At 44.5% G+C, this 19,777-nt stretch overlaps 2 long non-coding RNA genes across 2 annotated transcripts in view; one reads left to right on the forward strand and one right to left on the reverse strand.

Moving 5' to 3' along the window:
* The window catches only part of LOC138260392 (uncharacterized), a 143,620-nt gene that overhangs the window by 92,167 nt on the left and 31,676 nt on the right, over window positions 1-19,777 (forward strand). The gene's annotated exons all lie outside the window — the stretch shown is intronic.
* LOC138260393 (uncharacterized) overlaps window positions 12,117-19,777 on the reverse strand; it is a 78,910-nt gene continuing 71,249 nt past the window's right edge. The window contains exon 6 of the long non-coding RNA XR_011198852.1: window positions 12,117-19,666. This is a non-coding gene — a long non-coding RNA (uncharacterized lncRNA). The remainder of the gene's footprint in view (window positions 19,667-19,777) is intronic.

Here is a 19,777-nt window from a genome sequence, read left to right on the forward strand (position 1 = left end):
ATCAAGATGGTGATGTTGCCTGCAAGAAAAGCAGTGGTGCCGTTTGTGATGGCTTTATAAATGATGCAGATGGTTTTAAAGATGATGTGGGCTGGCACAGGGAGCCAACTGAGTTCCATCAAGAAAGGGTGATGTGATTATATTTCTTCAGGCCCTGGATGAAACGTGCTATGGCATGTAGGATGCCACTATACAGTGCATAATTTGTGCTGGTGTTTGCTGGTGATTATCACTGGTACCTAATTCTTAACACAGGCACATTTTTATGACAGTCTACCACATGGAGGTGCTGTCTGCTGATTTTCAGCAAATCACATCGGTTTAGTAATACAAAATGCACTAAAAACATTAATAGCAGTCTTCTAGGCCTTTGCTACTGGCATTCTGCAGCACTGGCAGAGGCAGTGGTTGGAGCAAGCTGTAGTTGCATCCTTAGCAATACCTTTGGCTCCCGGAATTTGTTTTTTTAGACATTAAGCACTGCCACTAAGGGGTGTCAGCGTGCAACCTGGGAGACCATGGAATAGGGACTTACCACCAACCATATGCAATGCAAGAGCATGTGGGCTTGAATAGCAGTTCTGAAGTCACTTTCTGGAAGAAACAATTTAATTTTCTTTAGAAGATGGTACCAGGTTGTCTTTATTTTTGGAAAGTTGTTCCTTGAGGGTGAGATTGGCACCAGTGGCTTATTAGAACTCAGACACTGCACCTCCATGCACCCGTGATGGCCTCCACCACAAATGGTATGTCCCCTTTCTGTGTCTGGGGAGGGGCACAGGAGGGCCTTAAATCTTACTTAGTGCACAAATGTAAAAGCACAGTCGTGCTGTGACCTCTAGAACACCCCCATGACATGGATTTTCATCTCTATCAGTGAATGTGACAAATCTAAGGGTTACAGAGTGATACTGTTACTAGCCCATTGACCCAGAGCCCACACTTTAATTGGGGATCCACCTGCGTGACCCTCATTTTGTTTTTTCACCTGTCCAGCATAATATGCTGTTCATCTGCCTGCCTGTGAAAACAACAAGAGACTGTCTCTGCTCTGCACATCTCTGGCCCATTTTCTAAGTAATGAGGAGGAGAACACAGGCAAGCAGAGGCATATCTATCAGTGGAGCAGCCAGTGCAATGGCACCTGAGCCCACAGTGGGAGATGGCTTGGCCCTTCCTGCATCAGCAGCGTTTACTGAGGCTTGATTGTTTGTTTATTTTACTCCTGAAAATCAAGCTGTATAACAATAATTACAGCACCATATTTCAAAGCTGCTGCAGTGCTTTGTATAATAAGCTTTTGACACTTTCTGTTGTTTTCCTGGTGCATGGTCAGGTGGAAAATAGAGTGACCAACTTTCTATTATCACTTTGCAGGACACTTTTTGCACCTGGAAACAATTTGCATGTGGATACATCAGAGAATGTTTGTTGGGGACAGGGGAGGCTGACAACTACTGAAAGTGGTTGGGCAGACAAATGAGTGGGGGTCTGTGCAAGGAGGGGATACATAAAATAAATAAAATAAAACATAACTTACCATGCTTGCAAGGTGATGTCCTCCTGACTCTGGTTCCCTTCTTCTCTCCAGGCTCCAACTCCCTTAACCAATCGCACTGCTCTCATGCTGTTAACCAGCATGAGAGAAGCACCACGATTGGAGGGAGCAGCCTCTATTTGTGCTTCCAAGGGCACTGGAGGCCTGTGTTCGCTCTCAACCCAGCTGTCAAAGACAGCTGGGTTGAGAGGTCTAAAGTGTGCATGTCTGGCTGGCCGTCGCAAAACTGCCGGCCAAAGAGGCATGCGCACTTTAAACAAGTGCCACAGGCAGCCCACAACTTCTCCATGGTAATGGCACTCAGCTAGCCCGCCCCATCCTGGCACTCGGTTCGGGACAGGGGATGAAAAAGAAAATGCTAATAGATTAACTATATTGCCATTTTATTTTTCATCTCTGGGCAGTGTCTGGGGGCATTTTTAACATTGGGGTGATGCTCCTCCGCCATAATGGAGGAGCCGCCCCTGGTTGGGGAACAGGGCGACTGTGAGTCGCATAGTGCATTTTTGGGGTTTTAAGTCTGTATTCCATGCCTTAAAATCAAGCCATTTTAAAAGAAATAGCTTAGCCGGATATTGAGATTATAGAGGACAATTACTATTTATACTATATTTAGGATCCAAGCTCATCACCTCCTCGATTAAGCCTTTACTGCTCAAAATTGGCACCTTTAGAGAGACAAATTTACAAATTCAATAACTCTGTTATTGAAATACAATGAAATAGTGGTACACACTGGAAGAAAGGGAACAGTGCTCAGTCTCCTTGTATGTTCATCACAATGCAATATGGTGGTAAATGTATAGCTTTTGGAGCAAGTAGCCATGTGTGGTCATCTCAGATCTCCTATTTAAACAAAGTGTTTGATCCTGTGCAAATCATTCTCCAAATCATTTTCTCCCAATGCCTCTCCCCACTACTCTGACAATATTTGAGCTCATAAAAACTAAATGGAAGAAATAAAGAACACAGGCATATTCCCAGTACAAGACCCCAGCATCATGTACATGCACACATTCAGGCGGTTTTATGGTAGGTGGCTGCATTTGCAGCTCCATAGCTAAACTTGCTCCTAAAATGGCATTGTGCAGGAACCCTCCCTCCCAGCCACACACACAGGGACCTCTTTTGCAGATCCTAACGGGCTGAAAAGTGAGAATTGGTGTAATGCCTTGACTTTGTGCTGGCAGCAGGAACGCTGCAACATGCAGGACTGTTGGCTACTCTATTGGCACTCTGTAGATGGGGGCACAATTGTGGGCCATGAAGATTGCGGAGGGTATGGACCCACAATACCGCCCCCCCTAAAGACACCACTAGGATGTAGTAACCCACACTAATAAAAACTATAGTGTGTGTTCACACATTTGGGAAGGGTTTTGGAATATACCATGCAAGTTGCCTTTCAGGTATGCTGTCTTCCAAATGTCTCTCATACAACAGTGTACAACCCACACAGATGGCCGTGACGTACCTACCTGTTTTCTCTTTCTTCACAGGGGGTTGGTCGTATCTAAAGCACTAGGGACCAGGGAGCTCATCAGGGTATACCCCAAAAAAGGCATGGCACACACCAGTGGCTATCAATTTAGGGCTGGCCGATGGCATCCCTTAAGACCTGGACCTTTATTTTCAGTCAAACACAAGGGCCAAAAGTGGAAATGTCTTAAAGTACTATTATATCTTGGTTAGGAGTGGGAAAGGCACCCACTTGTCCCACTAATGTTTGCTAAGCTTAACAGTTACAAAGGAGACCCAAAAATATTGAGTAGCATCTTAGCCTTTGCATTTCATGGGTGAAAAACTAGCTATTTCTGAGAATATGTGTTTTACCGCAACTGTCCATCTAAGTGGGAGAGGGTTCTCATTGACAGAGGGATTCATACACAACCCCGACAATCAATCTAGAAACAATAACAGCTATAATGGGTTCATGTCAAGCAAACAAGGCTAGATCTCCTTTTGGACAGCTCACAAACCTATCAGTAAGATACTGTTTTCTATCACTTTGCACTGCAGGACAAGCATGGAATTATGACTACAAACCTCCCAAACGCATTGGCTCCAACTCTGCAACAATAAGGAAGTAAAAATGCAATACTGTACACCAGCACTCTTGGCACCTCATCTTTTGCAACGCTTCCTGAAGTGCTTAAGTAAAAGCAACCTCCTGCTGCTCATCTTGGTATGAAATATGTATCCTGTTGCTGAAACAGTTCTAGGCAATGTTAAACATGATGCCACCATTCTGGCCAAGAACTGGAGATTCCTGACTATCTCACAAGATAAGAAAGAAGTTGAACTACACAAAATTATGTCCCGTAATAATATACTTTCATGGGAATAGATACCCTCAAAACGTCCTAAGACCTACCTGAAGATTAAAACGGAGCATGCCGGAAACTCAAGGGAGAAGAACCAGGGACTAAAGAAGTGTAGGAAAGACAACTTGAAACTAGGATTAGGTTTTATGGCAACACGCTGACATCATTTTATAACTCTTAGACTAGAGATGGATTTCACTTGAAAGACTGAAAGCAAATAAAGCGCCCAGAAAGGTACCATTATCCAGATCAGTGCTATCTACATTCTGTATAGGACCAAGAAGATAGAAGGGGATCAGGTAAATACTCTATCACCCAAAAAGAGACTGTTGAGATTTTTACAAGACTAGTTTCTGGAAACAAAGCACCAGACAAAATACAGACCTGGTACAGGAAGCAAAAGTATACAGAGAAAAGTGAGAAACAAGGTTTGACACAGAAACGGATGAAGAAAGTGGTGGCTAAACAACAGAATGCCGCACAGAATGAGGTTTTAATGCCTAGAGAGTAGGCAATGGAAATGCTAGCCAGGCCAGCAGAGCCTGTAGGAGGACTCTGCTGTCTTTTCTAATTGTGAGTGTGACTCATAACTATATTCTGGTGGGAATTACAGACAGGCACCTGGAAGTACCTGATGTACATATGAAAATCCAAATTGAGGGAAGTATAGTGTGAAAGGAATCTGCGCTCACAATGGTTTAATAGGAGAAAATGTTTATTAGAAAAAAGAAAAATAGTCTGTGAATCAGAGAACAGTGCAACAGTGATTCGCTGGCATTCTATGAGCATAGCGTGAAAGTGCACAACAGTACCCAAATGTATATGTTTTCGCACAGAGCAATATAACGGAGATCCTATAATGACACTCAAGCCAAGAAGCTAAAGAGGTGCAGAAACTGAAATTGGGGGATAGTACACAGTCAACCTTCAAACTGATACAGAAATATACACTTTTAGAGCAGAGCAAGCTATTCAAGATTTTCCTACCTTCGATGCCTGACATGAGAGTGAGAATTTACACGTCAGAGAAGGGCACAATTTGGTAGCATTGGCCAGTAATCTGCAAAAAGATGGCCGCTGCTGTGATAGTAACACTACAACAATATTTCAATTCCACAATAGGAAGAAATATCCAAATACATTTTTGGAACCAGTCAGTGAAGTCTTTCAATATAATCTTGTCAGAGAATGAATGGCCACCATCATTTGTGATTGACACTCCCAAATGAGTGAAGGTCATAATTGGTGCCATTTCCCTATTAGTTCCCCAAGCATGGCTCATGCTGAAAAATAGGTTTTGTAATTAGCTTTTGCCCGTTGTACTAATGAAAGGGATTGGGTTAAGGAAGCCACATCACATTTTAATTCCTTGTAAGATGAATCACAAGTTTAGTGCCAATAGTCTCTAAAACCGGAAGCAAAAAGGGATATTAAAAAACGATTTAAAATGAAGTATAATCACTCCTTGACAGTCTTTCATGGACACTTTGCCGGTGCTTAAACCCTACAGATTGTGGTGGTTAGTTTTGGACTACTGAAGTTTCAAATCCTATTGCAAAATACATGCTGTGCAAAATATACATATCTCCCAGCTGATGAGTAAGAAATATAAAGTAACATTTGACTTCTCTTAGCTCTCCTCTCTCTTTAGCCCTTATTTCTGCCTAAAATATTTTTTTATTTGAGATATTAGTTATTATGGTGGTAATTCTTACCTGCATGATTTACAGAAGAACAGTGCAAAATAAATATTACTTTTTTATTTGTAAAATACATGAGTAGTAGGAAGGGATACCTAAAATCACCATATTAAAAGTGACAGTTATCCCGCCCCGGAAGTGACGCCATTTCCGGTGGCTGGGACTTCCGGTGTCCCTGAGAGCCCTCCGCGGAAGTGCCATGTGTGAAGGGTGTGTCACGTGGTCTGTGTCCTAATGGTGTTGTAGAGTAGCGCCCACCCTTTTTTGAACTGTGGCATATAAGGATGGGTTAGAGCCGTCTGCCAAGCCTTGAACCATTGCTGAAACAGCTTGTCAAGGTGCCATGAAGAGATACAATCCGATCGCCAGAAAAGCCGCCTCCTCATGGGCCCTGTACTCTATTGGTAGATATTACCGGACCCTAACACCTCTTACGATGGATGAGAATGCACAACAGGCTGTCCCTGACGACAGGGATACCGATGTTACCGGTTTTCAAGAGGAACTTTGCCAGCGGCTTGAAAAGCTCAACCTCAAGGATTTGCCGAACCTTATATCCTCTATTAAGGGGGACAGCAGCGACAGCGATGCCTCGAAAGATGAATTAAGTGTTGCAGTTAACTTCATCGACATTGAAGATGTTGAAGAGTGTGTAGCACCGCCGAATTCGCCTGTCTATGAGGACATGGGATTCCAGGAGGACCCTGAGCCAGAGGCCGTTGTTGTACAGCCGTCCGTTGTAAAAGTCCGACGATGCGTCTACCCCGATGGACCTCTGCGACTCGCAAGATTTCAGAGGAGCCTCTGAGAGTGGCGCGAATGTTGAGGTTAGTAAAACTCTATAGACATTTTTCTTTTCATGTATACTCTGGTGTCATACTTTTAACTAATAATGTGTCTTGTGCTTTCTGTTTGAACCATAGAAAACAACTGAAGAAAGAGAGCCTCTAGAAGGGTCAGCGCCAAAGGTTAACAACGTAAATATTTACTGGTTATGCTGTTCCAGACAGTCTGAAAGTATTACAAGCCAGAACAAAGAGCCTCGTAAGAAATGTGTTTGCACCTACACTAGCAGCGATTTTGAAAAGGAAACTCCGGGCGTTCCCTATGACGCCATATGGCCAGTTAAAGGTTTTTCAGCGACCGTTGTGAACACGTGTGTTAAACGGGATTATTAGGACCTTTGTTACGGGCATAAAATTAATGAACCTCAGCAGGCGGCTCACGAATGTCTAGACGAGACGTACACTGCAAGAACAATTCGCCACATTTGTAGTCGGCTAGACCCTCACCGGGTATATAATTTGTTAAGGGTGGTGTACAGGCTGTCAGCTGTGAAGAAAGGTGTCCACGGTGATATGATTAAGGTCTTGGCTGCGGCTGTCAATGAGATCCGATACGCTGCTGAGCCCTGCTCAAAACTCAACCGTATGCAGGGGCTGTGACCCCACTTTGACAAAAGTATGATAGAAAGGGTTATAGAAAGACGAATGTGTGACATTTATTATAAAAACAGAAGAATGAAGTCTTTAGCCCCACGAAAGTTGTTTTAAAAAAAAATAAAGCAGACCATAAATGTGTTACTTAACGCTCCATACTTACTCACTTTTAGGCGGTGAATCCGAGTATCGAGGTGCAAGATGTCTATGAGTTACACCCGGGCTACATCTGTATCGGGAGATTGATATTTGTGCTGTTTAAAGAAAGAATAGCTGAAATACAACCTGTGACTCTGCGGTATCTGAACATTTCGGAACCTTCGGCCTTGTTGCAGTGCAGCAGTCGTGTGTATCGGCAAGTGGTGTATCAATGCCCGGCTAACCGCATCTGTTAAATGCCTGAACTCGGACAAAGATCACGATCGTGAGTTAAGACATTCACCATTGACTAGGATACATGGGGCTTTGGAGCACATGACTGAAGATTATCTCACAAATAAAGGTTCTGTATTGTCCTACCTAGAACTGTATGAACTGTTGAATTCTGTTAGTATCCTGAGCATTCAGAGTTATAGGCGTGGGGAGCGGGAGGTAATGTCTAGAGCTATTGAGAGTATAGCTATAAAAATATCAAAGTTGGTGACGCTTAGGGTTTGTAAAAGGACCTGCTCTGAGTAACATGTGTAACGGGTGTTGTACTATGTATACGCTTGTCAAAAGGCCCCAATGGGCCATCGTTTTGACATCTATAAGCTATGTACCACAAAATGTCAAATACACGCTGGTTGTGTAGTCCAGCCACATTTTTATGTTTTTTATGTTTAATAAAATGACCTTACACAAAACAGGCGTCTTTCATTTCTTGGTGATGGTGGGTGACAGCATGACGGGTGCAGCTTTAAGGAAGCTTTATTACGATACACAGGGGGTTGGAAGCTTCGGAGGCTCCGAAGCTCTATTTAGAAGGGCTCGAGCTGAAAATGAATCTGTAAAACGCGCCGGTGTGAAGACATGGTTAGCTGGGGAAGAGGCTTATTCGCTCCACAAACCGGCCAGGAGACGCTTTAAGAAGAGGGCTACCGTTGTTAGCGCACAGCTCGATTATCAGTGGCAAGCTGACATAATCAGTCTCCAAGATCTAGCAAAACATAACGATGGCTCCATGTATATATTAACCGTCATAGATGTCTTGTCCAAGTACGCCTATGCAGGGTCGTTAAACGATCAAAGTGGTACCAACGTCACAGCTGCTTTTAAAGACATCTTCGCTAGAGGTCGCGTATCTCAGAAACTACAAACAGACGCCGGAAAGGAATTTTTAAACAAACCTTTCCAAAATTATTAAACCAGCATGCTGTTCAACATTGTGTAACGCACACAGAGGTAAAGGCTGCAGTTGTAAAGCATTTTAACCGAACTTTAAAGTCAAAGATGTGGCGATATTTCACCGCCAACAACACCTACAGATACATGGATGTTCTACAGGCTTTTATAGATGTTTATAACGCCACCTACCACAGGACAATCAAAATGGCCCCCGTTGAGGTAACAAGGGATAATTTGTCAATGGTGTGGATAACTGTACGGTGGTCGTCTTACGCCGAAGGTCAAGAAACTGTCTTTAAAAGAAGGGGATCATGTCAGGGTTTCAAAGTTGAAGGGTGTCTTCACCAAAGGCTACCAGCAGACATTCAGCGATTAGATATTCATAGTGGAAAGTGTTGAGCTTAAAGAGGGGGTATATTTTTACAGGTTAAAGGACTACGATGGTGAAAATGTAGCAGGAGTCTTTTACAACGAAGAGTTACAGAAGGTTCCCTACGATCCAAACAGGGTGTACAGGGTTGAAAAGGTTCTGAAACGGAAAGGGAGCGGTGCCAGGAGATAGGCATTGGTCAAATGGCGAGGGTGGCCCGAGAAATTTAACAGTTGGGTTCTGGCTAGCTCGCTACACGGTGTGTGAGATCAATCTGTAAGCGCCAAGATGGAGAACTCACCTTTTTATATCACGCTACCGTCCAATGCTTTGAAGGACATGTTCCCAGACAACCAGATTTCGAGTTATACGGTGAAACTGGCAAAGCCGGTGGATTTGAAAGGACCCTGGGAGGTGGCGCTAACGGAGATACAGTAACCTAGAACTTGGAATACATTTACAAAGCCCGAGGCTAAATTTCATATGAAGCGCACTCAGGATGCCCTGACCTTTCCCCAGACTTTCCCACACGGCTATTACCCAACCATAGCGTCGGTGGTCGAGGCCATCAACAAATCTATAAACACCGTTGAAGAGTATGCAAATATATATCTGGTGTCGGATTACGTTAGAAGAAAAGTCTTTCTTAAAGCCCCCAAGTCTGATACCAAGTTTACATGTACTGGTAAATTACAGCGGATTTTAGGGACCGTACAGCATGTGCAAAGGCAGGTGGATCCAGACCCTACATGCCCCGATATTAACGGCGGATCTTATACACTCTACGTGTATAGCGATATCGTAGAACCGCAGAGGGTCGGGGACAGTTATTCACCTTTGTTGAGATGGGTCACTGTGCAGGGCGAATATAACACAATGGTTAATATGCAACATCACAAACTCGACTATGTGGCAATTTCTAAAAACCATTTTGACACTATAACCATTGTGGTGTACAACGATCAGTCGGAGCCGGTGGCCTTTAAATATGGGAAAGTTATTGTTAAGCTTCATTAAGACCCCGTCGCGACGGTGACTATTAGGCTGCTGTGATGGTCATCATGAAAACCTACGGGGATCCCTCTATGTACAGGGACTATTATAGAGTTCAGGCTGGGTATGGAGGTCACCCGCCCTACTTTCAAGGGGCTCCTGTTATGTACGGGGCTGGATTGGGGGGTTTCTTCCGGAGCATGTTTAGGCAAGCCATGCCCTTTTTGAGAAGAGGGTTTCGAAATTGCAAAACCTCATGTTAAAGCGGCTGCTACGGACATCGCCCAGGATGTCGTGGGTAGTGTACCGTCTGCGGTCGCCGAGCATATGAACAGACAGCCCCAAGGAGAGCTGGGATGATGTACAATGCGAGTGCTGGTGTTAAAAGGAAGCGAAGGGCTTCGAGGCGTAGGGGTCCACCAATGCCCTATAAGAAGTGTAGGACTACTTCAAAAGGCCCTCACAAAAGAAGAGCCGTAAGACGGAAGATATCTTCCAAGAAGAAGAAGAGAACACGTTCTAGTGCGAATATTTTTTAAAGCATCGGTCATGGCCTTCGTACACTGTGCATCGGGTGAATGCGCCAAATCTGAGTTAGATCTGTTTTCTCTCAAACCCACACAGACCAGCATTGAAAACAGTTTTTTCATGGAAGTGTCGCCTATGGCCGCTCTGACACCGCTTGCCCCGATAGAGTTTTATGTGTCGGGGTCCACGGATATGTACCTGGATCTCAACAACACTCTTCTGCACCTCGTCTGTAAAATAACCAAAGCGAATGGTGCCAACATCGAGGCTGATGCTAGAGTGGCCCCGATCGCCTACCCCATCGCAACAATGTTTATTCAAGTGGACATTAACCTAGGCGATCGACTCGTCACGCAGAGTGATAACATGTATGCCTACAGGGCCTACATAGAGAGTATTCTAAATTATAGTCGTGACGCACTGGACACACAGCTTTCAGCGGGGCTCTTCTACAGAGATACCGAAGCGCATTTGGAGAACACGGCTTTGGATGGGGACAACAAGGGTTTTAAAAAAAGAGCCAGCTTCGTCGCCGGCAGTAGGCAGTTTGACCTCCTGGGGCGCGTACATTCAGACCTTTTCTTCCAAGACAAACTGCTAGTCAATGGTATAGATCTTAAGATCAAACTCAATCGTAACAAGGACGCTTTCTGTCTCATCAGCGGTGATGCGGAGCAGTATAAACTGGTTGTATTGTCCGCGAGCCTGTTTGTAAAGAGAGTGAAAGTGTCCCTGATTGTCAGACTGGCCCATGCAGAAGCTTTACAATTATCGAACGCCAAGTATGCCATTGAAAGAGTTGCTCTGAAGATATTCAGCATCCCCGCCGGTACCCGATTAACGCAGCAGCAGAATCTATTTCTGGGACAATTACCGGAACTCATCATCATAGGGTTTCTGGACAATACAGCTTTTAGCGGCCTCTACAACTCAAACCCTTTCAACTTCAAACACTACGATATCAACTATGCCGCTTTGGTTCACAAGGGCGCCGTGATACCCGCAAAACCCTTCACGCCGAATTTTGGAACATTAAATTTTGTCAGGGAATATCTCAGGATGGTCTCGATAATGGGGAAACAGCTGCGGGACTCTGGAGTAGTTGTTTCAAGAGAAGGGTATGCAGCCAGGTACACGCTGTTTGTGTTCGACCTGACGCCTGACATGGAAGACGGTGACCACTACAACCTGATCAAAAACGGAAATCTAAAAGCGGAAATACGGAGATACGAGACTTCTTAAGTAGACATAAATATGCTAAGAAATACTTTCTAGGTGTATTCCCTAGCGATGGACTACCTGAAAAGATAGGCCCAGAAAGACCCCGCACCCTCGTATTTAACACCGATCCCCATTACAAGGACGGTACACATTGGGCGGCTCTGTTTCTGGATGTGGACACGGTTATAGTGTTTGATAGATTAGCAGAGTTCCCTGAGCATAGTATTTATACAAAGCCGATATTCAAATATGTAAAAAAAGCATCACCCACGGTTGAGTATAACAAAATATGTGTGCAGGATCCTTTGGCCATCACATGTGGGGAACATTGTATATACTTTGTTAGTAAAATGTCTGAAGGTATAATGTTTAGAATTTCTTTTAATCTGTACTCAGCCGATCTAGTAAACAACGACGGTGTTGTTATGAAATATGTGAATGAAAACTCCAGGACAATGTTGAACGCTGTTAAAACAGAATATGGTCTTTGTCAAAAGTGTAAGGTATTGTAAATCCGCTATTTGTACTTATGAGTGTCTAAAATAAAAAATAAAACATTTTAAACATGATTTCAGCCTAGGCATTTTTTTTATTCACACGGCACACATTTTCAAACCATTTAAAAAAAACAAAAAAAAAAAAGATGTCCGACTACTGTTGAAAATGTAAAAGTGTTTATTACAAACCTGTTTCAGCACAAACATTTACAAGGGTAAACATATCAAATGAAGCAAAATTTTTCGAACTGCAAAACTTTTAACAAAAACTGTACATGGGTGCAAATTTAGAGCGGTAGCCAAGTGTTCATTTTGAATAGTCTCTTTTTAGGCCCCAGAGGAAGAGCAACGCTGCTCCTAGCTGGTGTTAGTTGTGGAAAGAAAGGTGACGTCGATATGGCGGGGCTCCTTGTAAAAACAGCAGGGGTTGGATCTTTTAAACTTTTAAGCTTACGGCGATTCTCTGCATTACCGATAATCGTTGAGGGAATATTGAGTTCCGCAGCTGCACTTAGGAACTGCTCCCAACCTCTAGGAGCGTCTTGTGTCGATAGGGTTTTACTGTGTGTGAGACCGCTGACCAGATCATACATGTGGGAACCAGCAACCGGCTGACCCTTGTAAACGAATTCATCCCGGTCGTTCCACGTGGTCAAATCTTTAGTAGCAGTCATTTTACTGAGCAACATTTGAGCAGCCCCTCTATATTTCTGACTTATATTTTTTAAAAGGTCTAAGACAAAGGCATCCGTTGCGGGTGTGGGTCCTAGGTCTTGAGGCGCCATAGAGGGTCCTGGCTGCTGCTCAGCATCTGGGGTATACAGAGTCAGTTTGTTTTTTTCAGAGGTTAGTTGCTTGTAGTACTGTAGAAAGTTTTGAAGGGCTCCTGAGTAAAGCCCTGCTTTGTCGTGTGGTTTTAAATCAGTTCGGTTCAAAATGGCTTTGATTTCAGTGTCGAGACGCTGCGTTTCGTTTTTGCGTATGTCCCAGACATCAGTGGTAGAAGGGCCCAGATGTTCCAGCTGTTGCCGTGGTACGAGGTACATTTTGTGGGCGTGCTCCATCAGGGTCTCGACAGTAGCCCTGTGATTAGGGGTATAGCTATACCTAGCAGCGACCCTATAAAACCACCAGACTGTTTGAACAGTTTTCTTTTAGAAAGGAGCGACGCCCTCTTATTGCTGAGCTTCTTAATAATGTGGCGCTTCTTCTTCAGAACGCGGAACTGGTTTGTTGATATCGGGACATTACCTTTTAGGGTGTTTAGGGCTATTTCTGAAATGGCTGCCACTAAATCGTCCGAGGCAGCGCAAAGGATGGCCTTTCTTTTCGAGGGGCTGGCTGTGATCAGCATTTTTAGGAGGCCTAAATTACGCCGCAGCCTCGCAGACATTGTGGGGACCTTATATTACAAGGTTTAGAGTGTAAATGTTATAAAAGTCTTTTTACTTGTTCTTTTTATAGACTTTGGGCCCTGTTTTAGGCGTGTAGGCGACAGGGAAGTCAGGTGGTAGTATACCTGCGCGAAGTCTGTAGTCTTCAAGAGTGTTGGGTTTTAAATCCACCAGTAAGTAGCCGTGGGGTTTTGCTGTAGCATCGTTAAAGGCCTCCATGAAAAACTGTGTGTTTCCGGGGTAAATTTGTTTAGCTATAATTGAGATCTGAAGCTTGTCTCAGGGGTTTTTAAATAAGACCAGGTATGAGGCGTTGAGAGTTATGGACCGGTTGCTCTTACCCTTGTAAAACAAGTTCTGCACTATATAGCATAGGCTCAGATTACGGTGGTGTGAATATTGCGTAAAAGCCCGCTCAATCTCGGGGTGGTCCCCGCCTTCACACATGAGATCATCCACCACGACCATGTTTACAAGTTGTTTTGGTAACAAGTCATCGTTGTTGAGATTACCGGGGATGCCTTCTATAAACCGGATGTGTGGGAACTTTAGGGTGAGGTCCGTGTAAAGATCCTGCCAGCAGGAATAAAGCCACACGATGTTGTTAGGGGTCTGAGATAAAACACCGGGAGCGTTTTCTGGCAGTTTCTTTATAAAAAAACTTTTACCGCTATTGGAGGGACCAGCTAAAATGCAGGAGAATGGGTGTTGTAGTCTGGTGTCCATATCTGGGTGGAGTTCGAGCCTCTAATGTCTTTTAATAACTGTAAGGCAGTGTTTTGTAGTCCGCTGTGAGGACCCGTTTGTCAAACACTACTCTTAAGGTTTTATACAACGGTTGGGTTGTAATTTCCCACTTTTTCTTGGACCTGACTATGCTCGGGTGGTTTACGACTATGGCGTTGCTATTTTTGTGATCGCTCAAGGCGGAGTACTCGTGCACCAGACCCTTCAGACTGTCAAAGTTTATTTTAATCGTATTGTTGACGTTTAAAGTGATACCTTTGACTTTCATGCAAACCTTGTAGTTTGAGGTCTTATAACAAAGATAACAGAGTCAGTGTTGTGGTACAAACAACGATCCTGAAGCTTGTCCAGCAACCTGTAAAGCTCTAGCCAGGCATGAGCGGTTGTGAAGCAGCCTATAAAGATGTTTATATTGTTACACGTTGTGGGGTACTCTTTGGCGTATTTCCAACATAGAACGGCCATCTCGTCGTCAATAAATTCACAACTGGAAATGTCATAAACCGGTGTGAATATATACTTAAAAAGCTCATCTGGATCTGTGACGATGGATGTGTTTGACAAATTGGTACGCTGTGCAAATTTTCCCCACAAGGAATTGAGACAGAGCTTAGCTAGCTGACGGCGGGCGGGGTTAACCTTAATGAACGCAGGTCTCAGTTTAATACCCTCGCGAGCTTTGTAATCAGCGATATACTTTTTCTTTGAGGGCTCATCGACACACCAGTCTGGATACCCAGAGGCGTCCTGTTTGTCTCTGAGAAACAAGTTGATGTACTCAGAAAAGAGCAGGGGGTTGTGTTTGGAAAGTGCCAAATTTCCAGGATTTTACCTAGACGATACCCTTTCTCGAGGGCCGTCTGCACCTCGATGGTACACCAAGTCCCTTCCAGCAGCCTCTGCTCATCACTATGCAAGCATTCGCTAATCTGTTTACTTTCAGCGCAGGTTCGGCATAGGGGGGAACATTAGCTTACCGTCGACTCTATAAGGGAGCACCGGAAAGTAAAGTTTCCGTGGAGGGTGAATCTGGCACTTAACGATTCCAAAGTAGGTTTAAAGTTCCTGTATATGATCATAGGATGTCCCACAGGGTACAACTTCACCTTGTTCACAAACGGATACAGACTCGTGAAGTCATAGTAGTGTATTTTCTCACCCGGTCCAGCTACACGGTACAATTGTATGGTGTTTGTACGACCGCCGAATAAGGCGTCACGGGGTTCCAACGGTGAAGGTAACTGCTGGCTCTTAATGAAAGTGCCCAGCTCACCATCTTTCGATAGCTCAGCTACCCAATCATGTTCCCAGAGAGTTCTCAGAACAAATCCACAGCTCTCAACATACTGCGCCTTCGCCAGAGTCCGCCGGTGCAGATGTTCAAACGTGGTGCCCTGCAGTCTATTAAACTCATGGGGTTTGTAACACTGTGGACACCCGTGGTAAAATCAACCGTTGAACTCAAAGGCGGTTGGCACACCGTTAATTAATGCATACCCGTCTAGGTAGTAACGATCCAGACGGTATTCGCCGCCCTGCAATGCGTGCTGAATGAAGATGTTCTCATTCGCAGAGTCGTACATGAGCCACTGAATAGACGGGGTGGAGTAACGTTTCTGTTTACCGTTATAGAGGCCAGGCGGTACTAAGGCGATAGTTCCATACAATAAAAATATGTGTTTATAAATAGACATACACATTGAAGCCAAAGTAATGTTTTTAAATGGGTCCAGGAATACAGATATATATATATTTTTTTTACTCTTGTGTGATTTGGTTTTAATAAAACCTGACCCACTTCGTCATCGTCACCACAATGTCTCTGAAAAGGTTGCATGCTTTCGCAATATCATAACATCCGCCTGACAGTAAGCTCTCAATTCGGTTTGAAAATGAAACCATTTTTCACGGTTTTCATCGTACCACTGTAGAAAACTCTCATTTTCAGAGGGCATCATGTACTCGTAACCATAACTGTCTGGCGGAGGCATAGGGCCGCTGTAATTCTGATTCGCCCATGTGTTAAAAAAGTGAGGGAAATAACCTTTACAACCTTCAAAACCAAAGGCTTTTGGCAGCTTGCTCAACTTCACGCGCAGAAAATTCAAGGTGTCTATGAACCTAATGTCAAAAGGCATAACCTTAAGCAACATTAGTTTGGAATCTTGGGTAATGAGATTAACAGGCAGCTTTTCACGTATCAGGTCATGGATAATGAAGAACGAGTCGTATGCTTTGGAGTTGTGAGCCAGAAATGTATAATCCTGGTATCGCGGTTGCATGAATGTGTTGAGGAAATCATTCACGCATGACCGCCTTCAAACTCCCAGCTCCCATCACCTGTTAGATGGTGGGCGTAAATATAGTTTGGCTGGTGCACCCCCGTCTCTTGCGTACACTCTATATCAAATATGATATAGTCTTCTGTTTTTTTCTGGTGGTGACTTCTGAGCATGTAACACGAGTGGGTTGTTCCGGCTTTAAAAGCCGCTGTACACCTGGGGCACTGCATACCTTTACATTTGTGGTCCACAGGCTTGTAACGACCGCAAACCCCAGAGTCTGCTTTAAGAACACATTGGGCTAGGCTGATATGCGTGTTTAAGCAGTCTTGCGACTGACAAAACAGCTTGCACATTGTGCAGTTCACTTTCTGAGTATCGTCATTGACACATTTTACAGTGTAATTCACACTGATGTTTGGTCCGATTGTTGTATATGTGATCGCAATGCTCACATACGTACTTGGCCCCTAGAAAACCCTTCAGGTTCAAGCCACCGTAAAAGTGGTTTTCATGATGTAGCACATACACGGTCTTGTTTTTCACACCTTCATTGGTAGTGAAGTACTTTCAAGAACCAGCGTGGTATAGAACTTTTACCGTCACTGCAAAGTGGTTCTCAAAAAGTCTCAGGTCCCCAAAACCAACCATTCTGTCGGACGGTAGTTGAAGCGCCTCATGGGCTGCTACAGCCATCGACATAATAACGGCGTCTGGGGTAGAGCGGTCCACCAATAAGCCTGCAATGCTTGCGGCCAGACACATATTTGTAACTCCGGTATTAAAATCGAGCAACCAACGAGATTTCTTGCCGATGATTTTACTGTACATAACGCTCTTTAAGGTTCTGGAAGCACCACCCTCGCGACCCCTAACAATGAGGGCGATGATTCTAAAGGACCCGTACGCCAGTAATTCAGCCTTGCTCTGTAAAAGTTTAGATAGGTTTTCTAAAAACGTTTCAGCATCAAACAAATCCCGAGACGACCGTCTGGTGAACAGGGGACTATTGAGACCCTGGCCCTGAAAACGCATCTGAAAGAAATCATTAGGCCCCACATCGTGTAACAATCGTTCGATTAGCGTTTGCACAGCCTGATGTATAGCTATAACGCCATGATCTGAGGAGTGTAGGCGATCAAGGTTAATGAACCTAAACTCCTCATAGTGTTCTGTAGCGTTAAACCGCTCTACAACGCGACTATACTGTCTCACACTTTCCATAAATACTGGTTCTGAAGCCTCAGCATGAGAATTACTGCAGGTGTGTTTTTAGACCTTCTGGTAACGCAGAGTCTGGCTTTCTTTAACTTATTTATTACAAGCTTGCGGTTTCTAGCGCTACCAAACAACTTTGGCTTCTTATGGGTCCATCTGGTTTTTGGTAACTGACCCCTGCCAATCTGAACAATATTTGGGGTGTTTACAAGTGGTGCCACTTCACCTACTGCGGGTGGGGATCCTTAAGGTTGTTTAGGGCTGACCATCATCCCCAGAGGGCCTGTGAATACCATCAACACCTCCAAACTGTATATTTTGAGGCCTTATGGGCTGAGGTTTTGGGGGCTCACATTGCCTCTGACTTTTGAGCACACGTAAAACAATGAGAGTTCTACTAAGCAGGTGCTGTGGTTTCTTTTTATATTTAGACCTAATGCCCATTGTACCGGTAAATGTTGCTCTAACATTGCCCTGGTCTGCACGATCGCCTAGTCACGCTGGTATGTTACCCATGACTACAACTGCTGAAGCGCAAGCTTGGGCCACCATACTTCTACACCGAGCCAGCAGCTGTTTTAAAGCCTTTATGTTAGCTCTGGATGTCTCTGTATTACAGTCGTTCTTACACAATTTTAAAGTTTTTAGACGGAGTTTTAATTGTCTAAACGACTGATGTTTTTCTTTCATGTAGCTGTCTAGAACTCTAGTACGGTTTGAAAGGTTGGTTTCAAGGCCAGTAATTGTGACATTAGAGGTATGATTACCAACTCCCAGAGACACCACTGTTATAGGACAATGGCTGACGTTATCACCCCCATTCACTGCTGATGGATCGAGCGGGACGTAAAAACAGGGTTCCAGTGTGAACACCCAGGAGTTTGAGAGGCCTGATCATCGCTCGAGGGTGTTCCAAAACTCTGATTTTGCGATCCGCTACACCCTATACTGCTGGCGGGGTATATTGATGAGGATGTTGAAGACCACTGCGCACAGGCACTTGGTGTAGGACTGGTGGGGTTGTATGCCCCTGGGGGTGTATCGGGGGACATCAGACATGGGGAGGTTAAATGTTTATCGTAATAACCGATGGCCGCTGATGTAGAGACAGTGCTGTGGCTGGGTACTGCTGATTGAGACCCTACTGATTGTAACCTTGAGGGGCTCGTCTTAGAAGTGTCACGAGGGGATGCGGGGGCTTCAGAACTCTGGTCAGTACCAGCTAGAGCCTTAAGAAGTCCTATACAATGGGAATAAGGATCCTCTACGGGGTGATCATTTTCCATTGGCGAGTCATGTAACAGGGATGGGATAGTTGTACAACCAGGAGGGGTTAGGGCGGTGCCAGACACACCTGTATTAGAACGTTGGGACATAGGTGGAACCGGCTGCACCTTAACAAATTTTTTGAAAGATAAGTCTAAAGGCACAGATTGTAGCTCAGGGGTCTGGAACTTCTTCCTACGATTCTTTAATGACAGACGATTTATTTTAGGATTGCTGCACTGTTTTGGGGTCCCTCCAGAGGCCTCACACGGTCAAAACTGTTGGGTGTTAGGGGATGTAAGCACGATAATGTCCGGTTGTCCAAGCCCCCTCCCCGGGGTAGTTGTTGCAGAAGTGTTCGCTGTACTGGTCATGCCCTTTATGACAGATGGTGTGGTGTAGTTAAGAGTTGTACCTGGACCATGATCGGTGGCTGTAGAGTGGCTGCAGGGCGGGTCTTGGGGGTCTGGGTGGTTCACGAGTACCGATGGCGCTGTGGGGTTTTGAGCAGTCCCAGTGTTGACCTTTAAAGATGACCGAGGCAATTTAGGCGGATGGCCGGCACCTTTGGAGCTCTTGTGGGGTGGCTCTAGGATGTAAAGATAGCAAAATACATATTAGGGATTGTTATAGCTGGTATACCTATGGGGGTGAAAGAGGTTTAGACACACTAAGGATTGTATACATCAGAAGCTACAGTTTCTTAATAGGTGGCCCGTCCTTAGACGCTGGGGACTTCCTTTTGCGGTCAGTGTTTTTAAAGCTCCTATCCAGATTCAGGGACGTTTCTCCCTCAGGGACACCTTGGGATAAAAAGAAAAAATAATGTTACATTTACATTATAATAATACATAGACTATACGAACTCACTGAGCGGGCCCAATATAGGGCTGATTGTTGGGCTTTTTAGGTTT

The sequence above is a fragment of the Pleurodeles waltl genome, chromosome 9 (genome assembly GCF_031143425.1).
Source record: "Pleurodeles waltl isolate 20211129_DDA chromosome 9, aPleWal1.hap1.20221129, whole genome shotgun sequence".
Classification (NCBI taxonomy): domain Eukaryota; kingdom Metazoa; phylum Chordata; class Amphibia; order Caudata; family Salamandridae; genus Pleurodeles; species Pleurodeles waltl.